The following is a 23,386-nucleotide window of genomic DNA, read 5'->3' as shown; positions in this document are numbered from 1 at the left end:
ACGTAGCACTCTTCCCTACGGTGTTCCCTCTCTCCTTAGAGCATGCATGCCAACAATGGTATTATTCTCTAGATGCCAAGTACATTGCAACTTGGCAAGATGCCACTGAAAGTTTCATGAATCGTTACAAGTGTAACATTCAAACCAGGACTTCAGAACGTGAGCTTTCTATCCTTAAGCAGAAAGAAAATGAAGGGTTCACTGCCTATCTAAGTAGATGGAGAGAAACAGCTTCGCAAATGGTTGAGCCACCAAGGGAAAAGGAGATGTTTAGTCTCTTTATCAAAAATCTGACCCATAAGTACAGGCAACATCTCAAATTCCTACCATTGAAAACTTTCGAAGATGTATATGATATAGGCATCAATATTTAGGACGAGCTAATAAAGACTGCTAGTAGTAATAATAGCAATAACGCTTGGAAAAACAAGAAGAACGACCTACCTTCTTCTTCGTCTTCTAAGCCCGAAAATACTACCAACAATGTAAGCCAGGTTGATCTTAATGAAGTCTTAGCTCTTGATGCTCCATTGCTCAAGGAGAACTTACACTCCTTTGGGAATGACTTATGATGTTGCTTTTGATTGCTTTTACAGTCAAGGTTTGATAACACCTATTGGGCCATTTCTAGTGCCAAAAGCTGAAGAAAGGAGTGCCAAATGGAACCCTAATGCTTACTGCAAGTTCCACGAAGGACGAGGTCACTCTACTAAATAGTACTGGAATCTGAAATATGCCATTCAAAATTTGGTTGATGTTAACAAACTTTCTGTCCTTCCAGGCGGCAAGAAGTAGTGAAGACAAGGCGTTCCGGCGAGTCCTTCTGCAAGATCTCATGATTTCTTTCTTTTATTCATTTTTTTCTCCCCATTTTTGTCTAGCATAGGTTTCCCATTCTGAATTTCTATATGTTTCTATATGTTTATTCACCTTTTCCATTAATAAAATGAGCATATTTCCTTTACATTTCGATCATGTCATTTTTCCATTAGTAAAAAAAAAAATCAATTGTCAAACCAAACATAAGGTACACCAATGATTTGAGGCACCCTTGCAACCCATTATTCCCTTTTTTTACCATTCAAATACATATTCCATTATTTCATTAACCACTTTGAGCCTCGTCTAACGTTTGGCTTCATTTATTCAACCCACATTCACCTAGCCTTGGGATGGGAAGGTGCGTAATTTGTGTAACATTCAAAAGCAAGTTTAAAAAGAAATTAAAACGATGGCTAAGGGCAAGTGTTCCAATATCTTTGATATGAACACGTCTCGAATTGCGTCTCTCATCGAGTGCTTGGTACTATGCCTGAGATACATGAATGGTAAGTGAGTGATGGACCGCATGATCCGAGATTGCCCACATTGATTCAAAACAAACAAACAACCAAAAAAAAAAGGATGAAAATTTCAATGCTAAAAAAATAAAATGTGAAAAAAATAAAATTTGCAAAGTTGAAATTACACATCTTGAGGGGCTTCTCTCGGGTCTTGAGCTTTTTACCCTTTCTTCTTTAACCATCAGCTTAACTACGTTACAACCCTCAAAAGACCTCTTTGAGGTGTACACATACTTGATCGAAGTTCGGCTAGAGCTACGTTCGGCCTGATTCCTGACGGATACGTAGGCAACCTCACATTGAGGTGCGACCATATTCATATTCACATTCATGCATGATCGCATCAAGGGATTTCCAATGCTCATCCCTATCTATCTAGACCTAGACTTGGGGGCTTGAACCCAAATCACTTAGCTTACCTAGCCTAAAGAGTCACTATCTTTGACTCTTTTCACATCTATTTCCATCACCATAGCCTTCGTAGCCAACATCTAGTATCACTTTCACACACATCATTCACACATACATGGCCATATCCTCCTTCCCATAAGAACCCCTTATCATGAAATCTTGTTTCATTAATGCGCATGCTTCATCATCTTGCAAAATAACATTCAACAATCATCATTGTATACTTGCTTAGTTTCAAGACCTAAGCAACGTTCATCAAGATTGTTTTTCATATACTATATATGATGCTTAGCTTCCTGATCTAAGCAACATACATCGACAATAAACTACGATTATACTGTGCTTAGCTTCCTGATCTAAGTGCATTCATTGATCGTGTCACATGATGTAATTGTTCTTAGCCTCATGGCCTAAGAACATTCATCATGCATACATTAATTTCAACACGAGCGATTCAATTTGACAAGAAGAAAATCCATGCGATTCACCTCGCCTTGCTCAACGAGGAAGTTCAATAATTCTTCCCATTTTTTAATCGTTTTTCTTTTGGAGAAGTTAAAAAAAAATTTCAAAATTTCTTTTGGGGAAGTTTGAAACTTCTTCCAAAACTTCATTTTCCACGTCTTTCTTTTTCAGGAGAAAGTCAATACCCTCCACTCATGACAAAAAATTATGAAAATTTTTCGCGTCGTCACTCATACACAAATAGTCACAAGCACACACTAACATACACATCAAATGAATTAATAAAGTGTCAAATGCATAAAGTTTGATTAAAATGTACTTAATGAGTCATAATACAATAGTAATGTCTAGTGCCATCAACAAGTACATAATAAAATTCCTCGGTCAAAAATCTCCTGATCTAGATGAACTAGGTACAAACTCTGGGTCAGGCTCCCTCTGGCTTTGGTAAGGAAATGGCGCGTCGAAAAGTCCCTCCACCATCTGAGTACGTGGAGTCGCGTCCCTGCTCGGCTCCATAACTCCTGTAGAAGTCAAATTCAAAGAATGCCCTGACCAATCGGTGAACTGCATAGGCTGGGATGGCTGCCCCACATAGGCGTCGTCGGTGCAGGCATCGTTGAAAACACCAGAACAGAATGCAAGCCCTAGTCCAGAGGAGAAGTCACTAGCCTAAATGTAGGCTGTAGAGGCTGAAAAGGCTGAGTCGGCTGTGGTTGTTGCCGCTGAGGCTGAGAATGCCGTCGAGTCTTTAGGGATCGTCGGCAACGACTAAACTCTCCCTCGCCCGAGCCTCTATGCCTCGGACGCGAGTGAGACCTCCGCCGCTCCTAAAAGACAAAAGTGAGGAAATGACCAGTGATGAAAAAGCAAAAAACAGAAATGGAAACATTCAAGTATAAACATACCACATAGACGCTATCCGAACTACTCCGACATCTCGCACCACGCCGTAACTTGATAATCCAGTACTTTAGGGCATCAATAACCCGCATCATGCTCATCACGTCCGGACGCTAAACCTGGAAGAAAAAACATCAAGTCAGTAACAAGTAATATTAAACAAAGCCAAAATCTCACCCGAAAAATTAATGAATCCAAGTCCTCAAGACAAGACTCTTGGGCCTGTCTATAGCCCTCCGGCGCGTCGGCAATATGCTCCTCGACCATATCGATCGGCCCCAGATCGAGAACCGGCTGGGATGGGATCTGAAGCCTCCCACTGCGACGACCGGCCACCTAAAACATGATCGAATAATCAGGTTATTCGACGGTTTAAAAAAGTGACTATAATAAAAACATATCTCCCAAAGATCAAACTTGAGGAAGACGTGGTGGTGGATCCAAGTAAGGAAGTAACTCTCGAGAATAGTTAGCGCCCATACGCACAAGCTCCCGACGAAAGATCCGATGGCGACCTTTATTGTGTACGAGTGCCTCCAGCGTACGCACATGCAACATCGATGAAGGTGGAAGTACTGGCACCACAAAGCAATCAATACTATGCTGCCGGGTCACTCGCTCCCCCATATACCAAACAGGGTGCGCAGTGCCAAAGAAAATAGCATGGTACGTCGAGAGATCCAAAGCCTCTAGAAGATCAGCAAGGTTGACCCAAGGACGGTACCGAATCTCGATCGGAACCTGAAAAGAAAAATACAGGGTGAATGCCAAGGCATAGTGGCAAGATAAGGAGAATAGAACAAAGAGGCGATCCTTACACCAACAGCGGTGGTACCCCGACGCAATAGCCCACGAAGACCCGCCACTGACTCCACGCGAGACTCGCCCCGTCGGTGCCAGCTCGCGCCAATGGGAAATCCGCAAACTACTCCCCGATGCCGTTGAGGAGCCAATCTCGGGAAGTACTCGTATAACCACAGCTGCAACAAGAATAATCTATTAGTTCACGAACCAAAGAAGTAAATCAAAACACAAGAAATGGGATCATCACCTCTACAACCCTTTAAAGATCGTAGATGGTGACAGGAGTCTGGTCGTTCAACTGCCGATAGCCTTGGGGACAAAAGAAAATTAGCATACCCCATGTTGGCCCAGTTAAAGGACCCAATCTCAGCAATCAAGACTAGAGAAGGCAGGTAGCGGAGAAGTGCACGAGAACTCTTCTCAGGAGAGAGAGTCCCAAAGATAAGAATCAAGACGAAAATCCGAACACGCTGCTCGGGCATCGTCCTTGCCATGTCAACACCTCGAGCTAGAGTAGATACTAACTCTGACCGCTGACTCCGACAACCGCTCCGAGGTAGCGAATGGGCCCTAATAGCCTGTACAACAGGGCCTAACCAAGCCCCTACATCATTCAAAGACCAAGTAAGCTCAGGTCTTTGTTGAACAGGTCGATCGATGAAGCGCAAGCCGCTAATAATGTTGAAGTCTAGGGGGGGTCACTGTTATCTCCCCCCAAGCAAAGTGAAAGGTGTTGGTAGTATCCCAAAAATACCTCAATAGGGCTCGAACAATGGTCGAACCGCAGCCTCGGGAGCTAAAAAACCCAGAAACCGCCGAGTAAAAGTCACTCTGACCTTGGACTCCCACAAAGCACTGGTAGTAGGGTCCCTTGTGATACGATCATGTAACCTGGGGATCAAATCTCCTGATCCTGAGCCGTGATGGCAAAGCACACCATCAACTAAACCAGCAAGTGGACGGTGAGAAATGTGGTTCTCGCGACAGAAAACCAACTCCTCTAGGGTCCACTCAGGTGGAGTCCACCTACTCCTACTGGTAGAAGCCCGGGGCTCGGGCTGTAAAACCTTGTCCTCCTCCTCCTCCTCCTCAAGTGCTGAAGGAGTGTCCTCCTTGTAGACCTGGCGCTGGCCGCGAGCGGAAAACGTCTCTATCTCATTGTCGAGGCATACTATTTGGTTCATACATTTGTTAAAAAGCAAAGTCATAGCAAGAATTTCAACAAAAAGCATCAAAATTAGAAGAAAAAAACCCCAATTCGATTTTTTATGGTTCTTCACGCGAAAAATTCATTAAATTTTGGCCAAAATGAACATAAAAGCTGAAAAACTTACATGGATTTGAGTAGTGATGCAAAAATGAGAGACTTTGCAAAATATTGGAGCGAATTTGGTGAAGACATGAGTGAGGAATTGGCGAAGAATAGCAACAACAGTAGCGTAGACACCTAGTGTAGACACCTAAAAATGTCTCCCCAAAACCAAACCCGATGATGAACAACCTTTCACCACCATTATTGCTAGAGTTGAGTATTTAATCTTTTTAAGTGCTTAAATCCATGTTCAATACAATACATTTCACAAATCAACCTAATTCTTAGCCCATTTCCCTGAACCATAACTTACTTTCCACTTTTCGTGTCCACATCACAAAATCGAATAAAATGATTTTTTGGCCCTATGATTCAAATATTATTTTTTTGGATAGGACTTTCAATAAGCTTTCCAACAGTATATCAAAATCCATATTCCGATTTAAAACGAAGAAGATATAAGCAAAACACTAAACTCGGCCCAAAACCGACACCCTTTCACTAAAACGGCCATATCTTAAAATATAAAAAATATTTTTATCTGATTTTAATTGTTTTTGAAAATAGACTTGATAAAATTTCCAACAATATATTATATTCCTTATTCCGAGTTACGGATCAAAAGTTATCATAGTATTAAAAACGCGTAAAAACTGGAATTTACCGCGCCACGTCAGAAATGCCGCGCAACGGCATTTTCTGCCGTGTCATGGAAATTTACAGCGTGGCGCGACATATTTGCTGGACACGGCATTTTTCTGGGATTTTCTTTGCGGCGCCTTCACTTCTAAGGTTCAGTGCTTCACCCTACTCTTTTTCTCTATAAATTACGAACCTGATTTCTCCAGTTTCGTGGGCACCAAAAATCATTCTCTTTCTCCCTACACCAAAAATCATTCTTTGTTCCTCTCTTATACACCAAAAAAATCATTCTCTCTCTCTATCTCTCTCTCTCTCTCTTTCATATTCTAAGCCTTAAACCTATTTTCCTAATTTCATCATTCATTCCCTAAGCACTCCAAGGAATCCATACTTAACCCGAAGTTCCATACTTAAACCAAGGCGTGAAAGGTAGAGCCGACTGAAGGTTTGGACCAAATCCATTCTACTTTTAATTTAATTTAATTGTTTCAATTTGATTTTTTTTTTATTGAAGTTACTAACAATTTATTCATGATGTAGCAATTTAAAGGAACGCGCGGAATGTGAGTAATTAATTAATTTAATTACTTATTTTATTTTATATTGCTAGTATCATGATTAGGTTTATTGTAATTTGATTTGACTAACATTATTATTGTTAAATTACTTCCAATGTTGATGTTTATTCTATTATTTATTGTTGATCACCATATTGCATATTTAAAGGAAATATGTAATTGAATATCACGACTAATAAGATAATTTGGAGGACCGGTTTAGGTTCCTTTTAATCTTGTTGTTTAATTAAGTGATCACAATATTTTAGAATTATATGTTGCATTAATATTCAACCAATTTAGCCTAATTTTAGTTTAGAGCAAATTGAATCTTTGTTTGCATGCCATTGAGATCGCAGGGAATAATTTTCTCTATAAGAATCGAGTAGAGGCCAATACGGGAGAATGTTACTCCTTGACTCACTTCGTACCATCATCACCGATCCTCCTTTCATGGTTCCGAACCACATGGAGTTAGTAATCCCATGGATTATGAATGGGGTGTAACCTTCACGGGTCAATCGTTGTTGCCTTTTTTTGTCCCTTATTCGTGGTTGCCTTAAATGATCCGTGAACGGTTTACAAGTTCCTTAAAAACTTGTTGGCGGCTCCCTACTTTGCTTTGTCCCTAATCGTGTATGTCAATTCCCACTTCCTATGAGTGCCAAGCATATTCACAACATGCTTAAAGTAGGCGCGCTTCGAATGACGCCTACAAGTAGCGAAACTCGAAGCAGCGAAAAAATGATGGAAAATGAAAAAAATCAGACTTTGCTCGAATTTAAACCAAAGGCTGATTTGCCGTGTCACGACAATTTTGCCGCGTAATGGCAAAATTCGCCGTGTGACGGAAAAATTTGTCGTGTCACGGCAATTTGTCACGTGACTCGGCAAAGGTGCGTATTCTTTAACTTTTCAGCGAATATTCCCCACGTGCTTTGACCAGTTTGAATAGTTTTCCGCAATTATTTGGCAGTTATTTCTTCACCATAAACTCGCGGGAAATTCCAACTGATATTTAAATGGTATCAAAATTGCCATTTTTCCCTCAGCAAATATCAATGCCACAATTTCATCATTTTGAGCTCCTAATATGGTCGAATATACTCGGCTTGAAGGTCTAAACATCAACAAACAATACTATAACCTTTGTTCGGGACAATCGAATAATCATCAATCAGACATTTATCGAACACCTAGTGATCATCTCTCGAGGCGCGGAGGATTCCACGTTGCAAGGTTCTCGAGACATAGAGACTTGTAATTTCTCATCATTAGACAAGTTTTCCCGAGGCGCGGAAAATTGTCAATCGTTGAACACTTCTCAAGGAGTAGAAGTCGGTGATTGTGTCCCAAGGCGTGGACACTTAGTGTTGTTCCCGGAGAATGGAATTTCACTTGTGAGCTACTCAAGGCATAGGAGCTCACGATAAGGTTCTCGAGGTGTGGAAACTATCTCATGTCAGTCTTCCCAAGGCGCGGAAGATCATCATTCAGTAGTCTGCTCGAGGCGTAGGAGTCTACGACATGTTTCCCGAGTCGTAGAAGCTTGTTACCTTTTATCTATGGGATAGCTCGAGGCATAGTGGTTCACAATAGAATTCCTGAGGCGTGGAAAATTATCGTCCGGTGGATTTATCGAGGCGTAGAAAACTACCAAACGTATTTGCTACCAATACAATGGTGTCAGATACGCATTCTATACACTTTGCTCTTTTATCTGTGGAACTAACGCTTTTCTGCAGGTATCGGCGTATAGAGAGTGATTTAGGATCGCAGAACGTCTTATATCATTCTCCGTCCCAATCGACTACTTTGACTATCGTTTTTGAAACTCACGATTCTACAAACTCAGTCAAAGTGGGGGCTTCTTAGACATCTAAAAATGTCTCCCCAAAACCAAACCCGATGATGAACAACCTTTCACCGCCATTATTGGTCGGGTCGAGTATTTAATCTCAGAAGCGCTTAAAAATCCATATTTAGTCAAACATATTCAGTCCACAAATCAGTCCAAGCATTTATTCAAACTCAGTCCAACTCACATTTCAACCCAAACCATTTTAATCCATTTCGTTATATTTATTAATTAAGCCCGATTAATAAATATTAAACCCTAAATAAGTCCGTAACACTGAAACAACGCCTAATTTATCACGTGCTTAATGCTTAATAAAAAGATAAAATGAATTTAAACCGAATTCAGGAAAACTTGTTTGCCGAGCCACGGCAGATTTTGCCGTGTCACGACAATTTACGCCGTGCCACGGCAATTTCTTGGGTTTTCTCTGTGGCGCTTTTCATTTCTAGGGTTTCGTACATCACCCTACTCATTTCTTCTATAAATATGAGGCTGATTTCTCAGTTTCGAGGCACCAAAAATCATTCTCTCTTTCTCTCTTATGCTTTAGCCTAAACACTAGCCTTCCCTATTCTTTCACCATACATCCTTTAAGCACTCCCCGGAGTCCGTATCTTACCCGAAGTTCCACACTTAAACCAAGGCTTGAAAAGTAGAGTTGTATTAGGGTTTTGCCCCAAATCAACTCTACTTTATTTAATTTAATTTTCATTGTTGTTTATTATTTTCTTTGAAGTTACTAACGCGTTTTTTGTTTTATAGTTGCAAGCAAACGCAATCAAAGTATGGAATCATGTTCCTTTTGTTCCTATTATATTTCTAACGATTTTTGTTATATTTTTCATATACTAATCGTTATGGTTAAAATGCTTCTAATGTTGATGTTATTTTTATTATAGTTATTGATCACCATATTGCATGTCAAAGGGATTATATAATTAAATATAACGATTAATAAGATAATTTGGATGACCGGTTTAGGTTCCTTTTTAATATTGTTGTTTAATCAAAGTGATCGCTAATATTTTAGAATTATATGTTGCATTAACGTTCAACCAACTTAGTTTAATAATAGTTTGGAGAAAATTGAATCTTTGTTTGTATGCCTTTAAGATCGCAGAAACTACTTTTCACAATAGGAATCGAGTAGAGACCAATACGGGCGAATGTGACTCCATGACTCACTTTGTACCATCATCCCCGATCCTCCTTTCGTGGTTCCGAACCATATGGAGTTAGTAATCTCATGGATTATGAATGGGGTGTGACCTTCACGGGTCAGTTGTTGTTGCCTATCGTTGTCCCTTATTCGTGGTTGCCTTTTAATGATCCGTGTACGGCTTACAAGTTCCTTAATAACTTGTTGGCGGCTCCCTACTTTCCTTGTCCCTAATCGTATATGTCAATTCCCACTTCCTATGATTGCCAAGCATATTCACAACATGCTTAAGTAGGCGCGCTTTGAATGACGCCTACACTATGAAATCACCTGAAACATTAAGAAAAACACAAACAGAGCGTAATAGAGCACAAAACAAACAACTTATGCATGTGCGTCTTAAAAAGCGACAAAAAGACCTAAATAACCACTATAAAACTAGCATAAATGTGCCTATAAATGCTATATAAATTTTATTCATCAAATTCCCCCAAGGTAAACCGTTGTTTGTCCCCAAGCAATACTAGACTCAAGACGTAGAAACATGACAAATAGGACTTCCAGTGAACCAGAATAAGACTGACTCGACTCTCGAGCAAACAATCAAACCAATGTTATTAAGACCAAAATCTAGCTCGGATACAAATAGAACCACTCAACATAATGATCCACAATTGAAACCAAACTTAGCCACAAACGATTTCCCAATCAAGCTAGTCGTCGCCGCACACCTTGGAGAATATAAATATTTGATGCAACAAAGGGTAACTTGACGATATCAAGAAATAATGTTCACTCGGTCACAAAACACACATGCCGATCAAAAGGACTTTATAATAAGCTTGTAATTGGGCTAAGGTAAAGGGGTAGGACAATATTTAGGAAAATGTGAGCGAAAAGCCAACTTGGGGAGCAAAAACATAAACACGACCAAATAATGATATAAACACGACTAAATAAAATGAAGCTTGACAATGACAAACAATGACAACACATCAATAAGCTCCCCCAAGCTAGCTAGACTTGGGAATAGTAACCAATGGGGCTAAAAAGGCTTGTAATATAGCTAAATATCAATGAATGAGCAAGACAACAACATGGGTGAGCAAAAAGGGAACAAATGTATCTAAATATCATCTAAAGGTTACCTAAAGAACATGGCCTTTATCATGTGCGGTATGCGTGAATCATAATCAAATTACTAATAAATCTCAAGCTAAAGTCATTGAAATAACAAATTGAATCAATCACACAAACACAAAGTAAGGTGACCTAACAAGAGAATTGGCTAGCTATACTTGATATGGGACAACCGATCTTACCACAAACCATTCAATTAATTTACACGATGTCAAGCAATTAGCAATGTATAGCACATACCGACTGAATTTCAGAATCATAACTAAGATCAAAAGAAGCTTAAGAGAGTCAAATCAAATTCGCACACGGTTCGAAGTAAAAAATATGAAAGATAGACACAAGTATGCATTACAAAAAAAACAACTAAAAAAAACTACAAAAGCATTACATACTTTTTCATTGTACGTAAACTCCCACCCCTAGTGAGTGGTACAAACTGTACAACACCTACAAAGCAGTAAAAACTAAACTAAAACACAACTAACATGCACAAAGTAATGATGACAATCATCCTCCCCCAAGCTAAACATCACATTGTCCTAAATGTGAATAAAGAGGAAACTAAAGCATAAATAAAGGAGAGGCAAAACTTACAAAGGGGTGGGTAAGCAAAGGGAGCATCAAAAGGTATAGACATTTCCACCACGATTGGTAGTTGTAATATGGTAGATGTCCAAACTAAGAAATTTAGTTATGCATGTACCTGATAGGAGACATTATCACTTGAGCACACATTAGTGTAGTTAGTCGTAAATAAATGAATAAAAAAGGCTTAAAACGGGTTGCCTCCCAATAAGCGCTGGTTTTTAAGGTCCCGCACGACCCTACTCAAATGGTCCTTTTTGGTAGATGCATTTAGACGTCTATAGTCTATACACATCCGCCAACCGGTCACTGTCCTAGTTGAGATGAGATCACCTTCCTCATTGTCAACTACAGTCATACCCCCTTTCTTAGGAACAACATGCACGGGGGAAACCCACCTTGAGCTCGAAATGGGGAAGATGATGCCGACATCTAGGAGCTTGGTGATTTCCTTCTTCTCCACCTCCCCCATTTGAGGGTTGAGTTTTCTTTGCCTCTCCATGGATGGCTTTGCACCCTCCTCCAATGTTATGTGATGCATGCAAATAGCGGGACTAATACCCTTGAGATTATCAAGGGTATAGCCCAAGGCATTTTGGTGGTTTCTTAACACACCACATAACATTCGAGTTTGGTGTTCATTCAAAGATGCATTCATAATAACGGGAAACGTGGAATTGGGTCCAAGAAATTCATACCTAAGGTGTGATGGTAGAGGTTTTAGCTCTACCATAGGCACACCCTTACCTTCCTTTGTAGGGGAAATCTCCATAGCATGTTTGAGTGTGATTCCCATGCAAGCTTGCTCAACATTTCCTTCAACATTCTCATCAAGCAACTCTTCATACAACGCCATTTCCTTGCTTTTATCACCTATCTTTTCCTTGTTTAACAAGACATTCTCAAGGGCATTGTTAGTAGAGAGCAAGTGCTCTTGCATAGAATTCACAATACAATCAATGGTGTCAATTTTCATGCATTTCTCTAGAGTAGAACTAGGATATTTCATGCTTGCATTCAAATCAAACTCAAGAACCTCTTCATCTACTTTAAGTGTAATTTTAGCACTTTTCACATCAATCAAAGCACCAGAAGTAGCTAGAAAAGGTCTCCCTAGAATGATAGGAATATGAAAATCCTCATCCATGTCAAGCACAACAAAATCAACCGGTATAACAAACTTTCCAACCCTTAGAGGAACATCCTCTACCTTACCCTTAGGGAATTTGATTGATCTATCCGCTAATTGGAGGGTAATGTTGGTAGGAAAAAGCTACCCTATATCAAGTCTTTGGTAAACCGTATATGGAATAAGGCTAACACTAGCCCCTAAGTCACATAAAGCATTATCAATTTGTATTTGATTTATGGCACAAGGAATGGAAAAGTTACCCGGATCTCCTAACTTTGGAGGCATCTTGTTCATTATGATAGCACTACAACTTTCGGTGAGGTTCACCGTTTCAACAACATCACAAATTCTCCTTCCACTCACAATATCCTTTAGAAACCTAGCATAATTGGGCATTTCTTTTATGGCATCGATAAAGGGTATTGAGAGGTGGACTTGTTTCAAGGTTTCTAGGAACTTACCAAATTGCACATCTAGCTTGTGTCTCAAAAACTTATGAGGATATGGAAATTTTTGCAATTGTGTTGGTTCCTTCTCTTTCTCTTTTTTAACTCTCTTTTCTTTTTCAATATCTCTTTCATTTTCAACTCCAACTTCTTTCTCAACTTTATCACCTTTTTCGTTTTCACAACTTCTCTCATCGTCTTGCTCAAACTCACTCTCAAGGGAGGGCTCATTCATGGTCACTCTCTCATTGGTTTTCTTTGGCTCACTCTCCTTCAACAACTTCCCACTCCTAGTAGAAATGGCGTTCACCGGTCTCTTGGGGTCAAGCCCTTGCGGTGGAAGTTTAGAAGTGCTAGTTCCCTCTTTAATGGCATTGGCTAATTGGGAGATTTGGGTTTCTAGCATTTTATTGTGAGTCATAACCTCATTGAACTTCTTTTCACTAGTAGCCATTAAGGTATTAAACATTTTGGTTTGGCTCTCCATCATCTCTTCTAGGCTAGACTTTTGTGGAGGTGCTTGAGTGTAAAAATTGTCTTGTTACGCTCTAGGACCTCTCACATTAGAATTTTGAGCATTTTGATTGTTAAAGCCTCTATTACCATTATTATTCCAATTGTTCCGATTATTAGAACTCCCCCCTTGGTGGTATTGGCCTTGGTTCCCATAATTCCCTTGATTATTATAGTTATGGTTACCATAACCACTTTGTTGGTTGTAGTTACCTTGTGGATTTTGGTCCCTTTGGTTTCTACCACCCCATGAATTTTGGTTATGATAATCATAATCATTTCCTCTTTGATTATAGGAATTTCCCCCTTGCCCTCTTTTATTAGGTGGTAAATATCTTTGATTGTCATTCCTAGGTCTATTATCGTAAGACAAAGCATTAACATGTTCATTTTCAAGTTCATTACCATCCTCATATGGGGGTTGGGTTTGAGAATCATAAGTGCAAGAAGAGGTGTCATGATCATATGATCCACAATTTTCACAAAATAAACATCCATTTGGCATGTTATTAGATGTAGAAGTAGAAGGGTTAGAACTCATACCTCTCCCCTTAGATTGGGAGGGACGCTCTTGGTGTGAAGAGGAGGACTCAAGCTTCGCCTTGATTGATGTCATCTCCTTGCCAAGGTTGGTGATTTGAGACGTCAAATTATTGATGGCGTTGAGGTGATCAACGGATTAAACCACGCTCCCTCCTTTGCTTGAAGACTCCCTCTCTCCTTCTTTCCAATCCATGTGGTGTGTTACCACATCTTCAATGATCTCAATCACTTGCTCTTCGGTTTTATTCATGATTGGCCCACCGGCTCCCGCATCCAAACTTGTTTTACCTTGAGGACTCAAGCCTCCATAGAAGATTTGTAAAACTTGGTATGTTGGGATTCCATGGTGAGGGCACTCTCTTTGGTACTCCTTGTACCTCTCCCAAGCTTCATAGATAGTCTCACTAGCCCTTTTCTGAAAACCTTGGATTAACGCCCTTGCTTCGGCGGTTTTCTTTTGAGAGTAAAATCTCCCTAAGAAGGCCGTGGTGACCTCATCCCAAGTCCTCAAAGAATTGGGTCTCACTTCCTTTTCAAGCCATTCGAGAGCCCTTCCTATTAAGGAGAAAGGAAATAGTTTTAGTCTCACAAACTCTTGAGTGACCCCATTCACCTTGATCGTGTTGCAATATTTCTCAAACTCGTTAAAATGTGCAAGAGGGCTCTCGTGTTTTGTTCCACTAAATTGTCTCCTCTCAATCAAATTTATCATTGCGGGCCGAATCTCGAAGTCATTGGCCGCGGTGTTTGGGGGAGCAATCCCACTTGAAGCTCTATAAGCTCCCGGAGTTCCCAACTCCTTCAAAGGTCTTGGAGGTGGGGGTGGGTTGTAACCCATTGGATTTCTTTGTGGTTCCGGTTTGGACTCTCTTCTTGGGGAAGTGGAAGACTGCGAACGGGATCTCCTTCTTCTTCTAAAAGTTTGCTCAATCTCGGGATCGTAAGGCACCAACTCACGATGTTGAGTCCTACGCATACGCACTCAACAAACACAATTAGTAGCAAGGCTACAAGCGTAGCCAAAAAGGAAAACAACTCTTTTTGTGTTATTTTTTTAAATGAATTAGACTCAAACAATCAAATAGCAATCAACAACACAGTCCCCGGCAACGGCGCCATTTTGACAAGCGCTAAATTGGTCGCACAATCTAGGCTAGGTCAAACACATTTATAACAAACACCTCACTCAAACAAGTACAATGGCAAGCAAGGGTTCGGTCCACGGAGAACGGGAATCAATTGCTAAATAATCTTAACACTCAAGCTAAATCGAAATCAAGATAAAACTGGTGATTAACTAACAAACTACAACTAAGGATTGAATTCAAGGAATTAAAACACTAGGGGAATGGGATTCACTCAACCAATAGCAATTAGGAAAATAGGGAGGAGCAAGGATAATGGAATAGCAAAGACCACATGCAAGACCAACTTCAAACGTTATGAAAACAACTCAAATCACTAAGCTTAGATCCCTCATTAACTTAGCAACAAAAGATACATATTCATATTGTAATAGGTAATGAAACATTCAACTCACATTTCCATGTCGAACCAAACATTTCATGCCATCAAGTTCAATAATCTAGGTTAATTACTCCTATCATGAAGAACTAACAAGCAATCCCATATAATCCATTTTAATCACAATCCATCATCAAAATCACTCCCAAACTCACATAATCACCATTAGGATGGGTTTCACCCAACCCCTAGCCAAGAGGACTACTCACAATTCATTTTGATTAACATGCAAAACTCCAAGTTGGAATTCTAAGTAATTCTAAAATTGGGGAAAAGTGATTCACTATGGATAAAACTAACATGCAACAACAATTTATCAAGAAAAAGAGACATTCAAGTGACTTACAATAACAAAATAAAATCAGAAAAATAAGTCGAGATAAGTGAAAGAAGTTACTATTGAAGCTTCAAAATGTTGAATAATTGCTGAAAATATGAGAATAATCCTTGAAGTTTGCTTCTACAATGATTAGATTTTTTTGAGTTTCCAAACTAGATCATCAACTAATTTAATGAACTAAGGTGATAACTAAGAGAAAGTTTTTGCTGAAAACTATTCTACTGTTTTTCTTCTCTCCCCCAAAAAACAATCTAAAAAGGAACTTAAATAGTCCGTACAGAGTTGGCTGAGGTCGTGAAAAGGTCCGACCGAACTCTGGGTAGGTTCGGTCGGACTCAGGGTAGTTTCGGTCGAACTCTGGGTAGGTTCGGTCGAACCTCCCTGATCCTTGTTTGGTCGAACTTTTGAGGTTCGACCCCTCCTGCAAAATTGCTGAAAACTGGTTTGACTCAGCCTTCTTTGCACCTTGGAGGTTCGGTCAAACTTTTCAAAAGTTTGACCACACCTAGGTTCGACCGAACCTTTCAGAGGTTCGGCCACACCTCCTCTTACACTTCCTTTTCTTGCTTCCTCTCCTTCCCTTTTGCTCCTCTTGCCTTTGTCCATGCCTCCATACTTGGCCAAGGGGCCTCCCACCATACTTAGGACCGCCATGGAACCTGCAAAAGATAGCATAGATCACGAGAGCATGGGGATGATAAAATAATGCATAAAGATTATCAAAACAAGCGCAAATAAGCATACTTTTCATAAACACATAAAGAAGCCATAAGAGGAGAAATGAGGTAGAAAAACCTAAGAAAAATAGGAGGAAAAAGGCCTAAACACTACCCCTAAAAGTGACATAAATGTCACTCATCAGAAGGCCTTCAAATGAATCATTGGATTTTTAGTAGGTTTAAACTTAAGTATGTGGGCAGTGGAGAACTTTTCAGGAAGCTTGTCCTTTACAACCAAAGCAGTGGAAGGTTGTTCAACATAGGTGAAGTCCTCAAAAATCTTGCTCACTTGCTCTTTGATCTTGTCAACTGCAACAACAGTGACCTTAGTTAGTTCCATGGTATTGACTTGGGTAGTGAGTTTTTGCATCATGGCAGACCTCGATGGACTTGTGAATGCCCTCAATATCTTCCTTAGTGGCCATTGGAATGAATTGAAAGTAAACAGGAGATGGTGATGGAGATAAATTTCGTGGAGACGATTGTGGTGGTTTCCTTGTACGCCTCTTAGGTATAAGAGGTTGTTGTGGCAGCGCTCGAATCGTACCAATCTACCCCTGCTTCTTGACCAAGTACTGTGAAATAAAACAAATTCGCTTAATGGTTTGACTCAACATTCCAAATAGGAAAGAAAAAGAGAGAGGAGTTTTTTTTTTATTTAAAAAAAAATAGATAAGAAAACTCCACTCATTCTTTATTGTGACGGAAAAAGGAGACACATGCATGAACCTAGTGTACGATCATAACGACATGGTGCACAACTCAAGTCAAAAATAAAATTTTGTGTGGACTCAACTTGACTCGTGAGTTATTAATTAAGTGATAGGCGTGTTGTATGATCGTATGGCGAGACATGTAAACAGTATCAAGACGACCGACGTGTGGACCAAAATAGTACTGACTGGACTCAAACCTGGGTACTGTGCTGCGGTAATACTGTCGCATCACGGAAAACTGTACCGTGGTGCGGTACAAGTTGCCGTTACACGGCACTGACTGCCGTGGCGCGGCAATTTTGCCGTGGCACGGTGGTCAGTTCTAGGTTTGTTTGTACGGTTTTTTCATTTTTTTTCAATTTTAGAGTTTGCGCTAATTACTAAGTGAGTACGGTCCATGGGCATTTGTTAGTCATGAAATAAACCAACACCATAGACAAAGAATAGTCATTAAGGTTAGGATCAAAACGATCAAATATACACACATAGGGCACGCAGTCACAATGATGCAACGAAAAGTTCGCAACCTAGAGTCAAGTTATATGTTCCACTATGGTCAAGCTTTTTGGTGTCAAAAGGGTACCACGGTTATGAGTTTGGACGCGTTAGCAAGGCAGCCTCCCTTGAGGGTGTATGCCAACGGGCGGCTCTGCAAGTTCGTGATTAAATCGAACACGACTCCATGGTTTGGGTGGATTTAATAACTCGGATGAACCCTTATTGTCATGAATGTTTTCAGGTTGATAGAGCTTAAATCCCCAAGGATAAAACGTATGTAGAACACATACGGTTTTCATAAAAAAATGAAGGAAGCTTATAACTAGAAAAATACAGAGCCACTGGAAGGATTTCAGGACTGTCGTGACACGGCAGGGATTACCGTGTCACGGTACAGTTTACCGCGTGACGGTAAACTGTGACGTGACACGACAACTATGCCGTGGCGTGGCAGTCAGGAAATCTGACCAGTGCCTTTGTTTTATTTCGTTTGCGATCAGGTTATTCGATTTTTCCTATGAGGCGAACCTAAATACGACGTTAAAACGTCAATGCATATACAAAAATGCCAAATTAATCACAGGAATACGATTCAAGAATCTTTCAAGTCTCATCCACTCATCTTAATTAAATACCGATCACTCAAATCGATAAGTAACCAAGAATCCTCCCTAGTGGAGTCGCCAAATTGTAGGCGTCATTCGAAGTGCACCTACGTTAAGCATGTTGTGAATATGCTTGGCAATCATAGAAAGTGGGAATTTACATTATACGATTAAAGACACGATTAGGGACAAAGAAAAGTAGGGAGCAGCCAACAAGTTTTTAAGGAGCTTGTAAACCGTTCACGGACCATTTAAGGCAACCACGATTAAGGGACAATGAAGGCAACAACGCTTGACCTGTGAAAGTTACAACCCATTCATAATCCATGTAATTACTAGCTCCACATGGTTTGGAACCACGAAGGAGGATCGGGGATGATGGTACGAAGTGAGTCATGGAGTCACATTTGCCCGTATTGACCTCTCTGCGATCTCAAAGGCATACAAACAAAGATTCAATTTTCTCTAAACTAGTATTAGGCTAAATTGGTTGAATGTTAATGCAACATATAATTCTAAACTATTGTGATCACTTGATTAAGAAACAAGATTAAAAAGGAACCTAAACTGGTCGTCCAAATTATCTCATTAGGCGTTATATTCCCCATTACATATTCCCTTAAAACATGCAATATGGTGATCATTACAATAACAATATAACCATCATTAACATTAGAAGCAATTCACCCTTAATAACGTTAGTAAAATCAAATCATAATAATAATCCTAATCATGATACTAGCAATAAGAATAAAAATAAGAGTAATGAAGTGATTAATTACTCATGTTCCGTGCGCTCCTTTAAATTGCTACATCATGAATAAATTGTTAGTAACTTCAAAGAATAATAAATCAAAATTGAAATTTAATTAAATAAAAGTAGAGTTGATTTAGGGCCAAACCCTCAAACAGGTTTACCATTCACGCCTTGGTTTAAGTTTAGAAGCTCGGGTAAAGTATGGATTCCGGGGAGTGCTTAGGGGATGTATTGTTGAAGAACAGGGAAGGCTAGTGTTTATGCTAGAGCATAAGAGAGAAAAAGAGAATGATTTGGTGTATAAGAGGGAAAGAGAGAATTGTTTGGTGCCCCAAAATTGAGAAATCAGCTTTGTATTTATAGAGAAAATATGAGGGGTAAAGCACGGAACCCTAGAATTAAAGCGCCGCAGAGGAAATTAAACCTAAAAATTGTCGTGTCACGGCGCAAATTGCCGTGACACGGTATAGTTTGCGGCAAATGTTGTTGTGGCGCGGCAAAAATTGTTGTGGCTTGGCAGAAATCGCCGTGTCGCGTAAAACATTTCTATGTCGCGACATTTTTGTTTTCTGGAAAATCGTTTAAGTTCATTTTTATGTTTAAATTTGCATTAAGCACGTGATAAATTAGACGTCGTTTCAGATAAATAGATTTATTTTAGGCTTAGGGTTTTTTATTTATTAATCGGGCTTAATTAATAAATAACACAAAACGAATTAAAAATGGTTTGGGCTGAAATGTGGATTGGACTGAGTTTGAATAAACATTTGGACTGATCTGTTAACTGATTTGCAGGTTATGTTTGACTGAATGTGGGTTTTAAGTACTCCCAAGAATAAATACTTGACCCGACCAATAATGGTGGTGAAAGGTTGTTCATCATCGGGTTTGGTTTAAGGAAGATATTTTTAGGTGTCTACAATCGGTCGATGTCTTCACAAACTTTTTGAGTTCTTTTAGTTCATTTGAGGAACTTAGAGAGCTAAAGGAAGCAAACCCTATAGTTGTTGGAAAGGAACGTAATAGAACCTTATTCAAAGGTGCCCTGTTCCCTCTGAACAAATACTTTCTCCTCACTCAAATCAACAAAGGCAAGTTTCTCAATCCTCACAATCTTTAATTTTGGCCTTATAGTCAATCTCACTCTTTTTCTTTGACCAAAACTTCACCTTTTTCTTTCTTTTCCTCCATTTTCTCATTCACTCCCACATTCTTCTCTTCTTCCTCCAGCCATCTCTCCAACTCCTCCTCTTCAGTCATTCTCAATGTTTTCTTGTTTTGGTTTGAGAAGAGGTTTGAAAAATATCTGGAATTTGAATAAAAGATCTTTTTGGAAGATAGAATTAATTAACTGTGAAGCTAATTTATCTGGTAAGATAAGAACAAATCTTTTGAGATAAAAATATGGAGGAACTTGGAACAAATCAACATAGCTTTAATGCAATATTAACACGCTTAATGCATTTGATTTCTTCATATACTAGCCACAATCCCATATGCAATGCCATACATTCAAATGAACTCAGGACTATATTTTCACATATTCAAGTTGTGCAAGACACAATAAGCATACAAGATTGACTAATACCTTGGGGGGAAACTTGAGGTATTCTCAACTCAATTGTATCATACCAAGTTCCATGTGCATCTTTTCAAATTTATCCCTGCTTAAAGGCTTAGTAAGAATGTCAGCAATCTGATTTTCAGTATCACAAAATCTAATTTAATCAAGCCTTTTTTCCACATTATCCTTTAGAAAATGATGCCTTATATGAATATTCTTTACACGAGAATGATGAATTGGATCTTTCGAAATGCATATGGCACTAGTATTATCACAATAAATAGGAATGCAATCATACTTCATATCATAGTCTCTTTGTTGTTGTTTTATCCAAAGTACTTGTGAGCAACAAGCTGCAGCATCCATATACTCAGCTTCAGCAGTTGATAAGGCCACTGTATTTTGTTTCTTTTCCCAAGAAACTAAGCATGGCCCGAGGAATTGGATCATTCCTGAAGCACTTTTACTATTCACCAAGTCTCCTGCATAGCCAGCATCTGCAAAACCTTTTAATCAAAAGTATCACTTCTAGGATAGAAGAGACAGAGAGTGTCAGTTCCTTTGAGGTATTTAAGGATCCTCTTAACTGCAGTGAGGTGTGACTCCTTAGGATTAGATTGAAACCTAGCACATAAGCCAACACTAAATGCAATATCAGGTTTACTAGCAGTTAGATAAAGAAGAGATCCGATCACACCTCTATATTTTGTTTGATCCACACTAGTTCCTTGTGGATCTTCATCCAATCTTATGCCATTACCCATAGGAGTATGATTTGTTTTTGCTTGGTCAAGATTATATTTCTTCAGCAATTCCTTGACATATTTTTGTTGGTGAATTGCAATTCCTTTCTCAGTTTGTTTGATTTTAAGTCCAAGAAACAAAATTAAGTTCCCCCATTATACTCATCTCAAATTCACCACTCATCAGATTTGCAAAGTACTTGCACAAACTTTTGTTAATTGCTCCAAAAATAATATCAACAACATATATTTGAACAACTAATAAGTCAGTTCCTTCATATTTCAAAAACAATGTTTTATCAACTTTTGCTCTTTTAAAATCATTTGGAAGAAGGAACTTCGAGAGCCTTTCATACCAAGCTCTTGGTGCTTGTTTCAGCCCATAGAGAGCTTTATCAAGCTTAAAGACATGATTAGGAAATTAGGGATTTTCAAAACCAGGTGGTTGTTCCACGGAAACATCCTCTTCAAGAAAACCATTTAATAAAGCACATTTAACATCCATTTGATATAGTTTAAAAACCTATAAAGGAAGCAAAAGCAATTAACATTCAAATAGCTTCTAATCTAGCAACAAGAGAAAAAGTTTCTTCGAAGTCAATACCCTCTTGCTAATTATAGCCTAGCACAACAAGTCTGGCCTTGTTTCTCACAATTGTTCCATATTCATCCAGCTTGTTTATGAATACCCACTTGAGCCCTATCACCTTTTTGTTCTTGGGTTTCTCCTCAAGATGCCAGACCTTATTTCTCTCAAACTCATTGAGTTTATCTTACATAGCAATTATCCATTCAGCATCTCTTAGAGCCTCTTCATGAATTCTTGGCTCAATTATGGATAGAAAGGCTTGAAAGGCACAAAAGTTCCTCATTTACGACTTGGTTTGATTTCTTTTATCAATATCACTTATTATGAGATTAGTAGGATGAAAGCCTTGATATTTGAATGGTTTTGGTTGAAACTCTCTGGATGGAACTCCAATTTGAGGCACTTCTGACACAGTTTCTCCTACATCCTCTTCGTTGCCAGCTCCTTCATTTTCTTGTTCCTCCTGTATTTTAGGCTGAGGAACTTCAGCATTCTCTTGTTGTTCTTACACTAGTTCCTTCTCACTTTCCTTGGTTTGCTTTGAACTCTCTTCATCTTCTTCCATGGTTCTAATCATTCCAATTAGTGTCTTGATCCTGCACATCCATAAACACATTAGATTCATCAAAAATAACATGAATGCTTTCTTCGACACACAAAGAATTTTTATTTAAAACTTTGTAAGCCTTTCTATTTGAGGCATAGCCAAGGAACACAACTTCATCACTTCTTTCATCAAATTTTCCAATGTTCCTTTTTCCATTGTTATGCACAAAGCACCTGCATCCAAAAGCTCTAAAGTGAGAAATATTGGGTTTTCCGCCCTGAAACAATTCATATGGAGTCTTATTGATGATTAGTCTCATCATAACTCGATTAATAATATAGCAGACAGTATTAATAGCTTTAGCCCAGAAGTTCCTTGGAAGACCACTAGGTATGAGCATAGTTCTTGTCATGTCTTCTAGGGTCCTATTCTTCCTTTCAATGTACAACCCCGTTCTGTTGAGGGGTTCTTGGAGCTGAGAAGTTATGATCCATGCCATTCTCCTTGCAAAAATCATCAAAGCTTGAATTTTCGAACTCTGTTCCATGATCTAATCGAATGTGCATAATTTGATGTCCACTCAATTTTTGCACTTTCTTGGCAAAAGACACAAATTCATCAAAGGTTTCATCCTTGCTAGACAAAAAAATCACCCAGGTAAATCTAGAAAAGTCATCAACTATGACTAGAACATATTTCTTTCCACTTCTACTTTAAACACACACGGGGCCACACAAATCCATGTGAATAAGTTCCAATGGCTTTGTGGTGTTGACCATGTTTTTGCTTTTGAAAGAAGATTTGACTTGCTTGCCTCTCACACATGCTTCACAAATATGTTACACAGGGAACTTGACTGAGGGTAACCCTATGACCAAGTTCCTCATGCGAAGTTTATCCATGAGTGAGAAACTTGCATGTCCAAGACGTCTATGCCATAATGAAGGATCATCATCAATGACACTCAG

The sequence above is a fragment of the Chenopodium quinoa genome, unplaced genomic scaffold (genome assembly GCF_001683475.1).
Source record: "Chenopodium quinoa cultivar QQ74 unplaced genomic scaffold, ASM168347v1, whole genome shotgun sequence".
Taxonomy (NCBI): domain Eukaryota; kingdom Viridiplantae; phylum Streptophyta; class Magnoliopsida; order Caryophyllales; family Amaranthaceae; genus Chenopodium; species Chenopodium quinoa.
Note: the sequence above shows the minus strand (reverse complement) of the source record.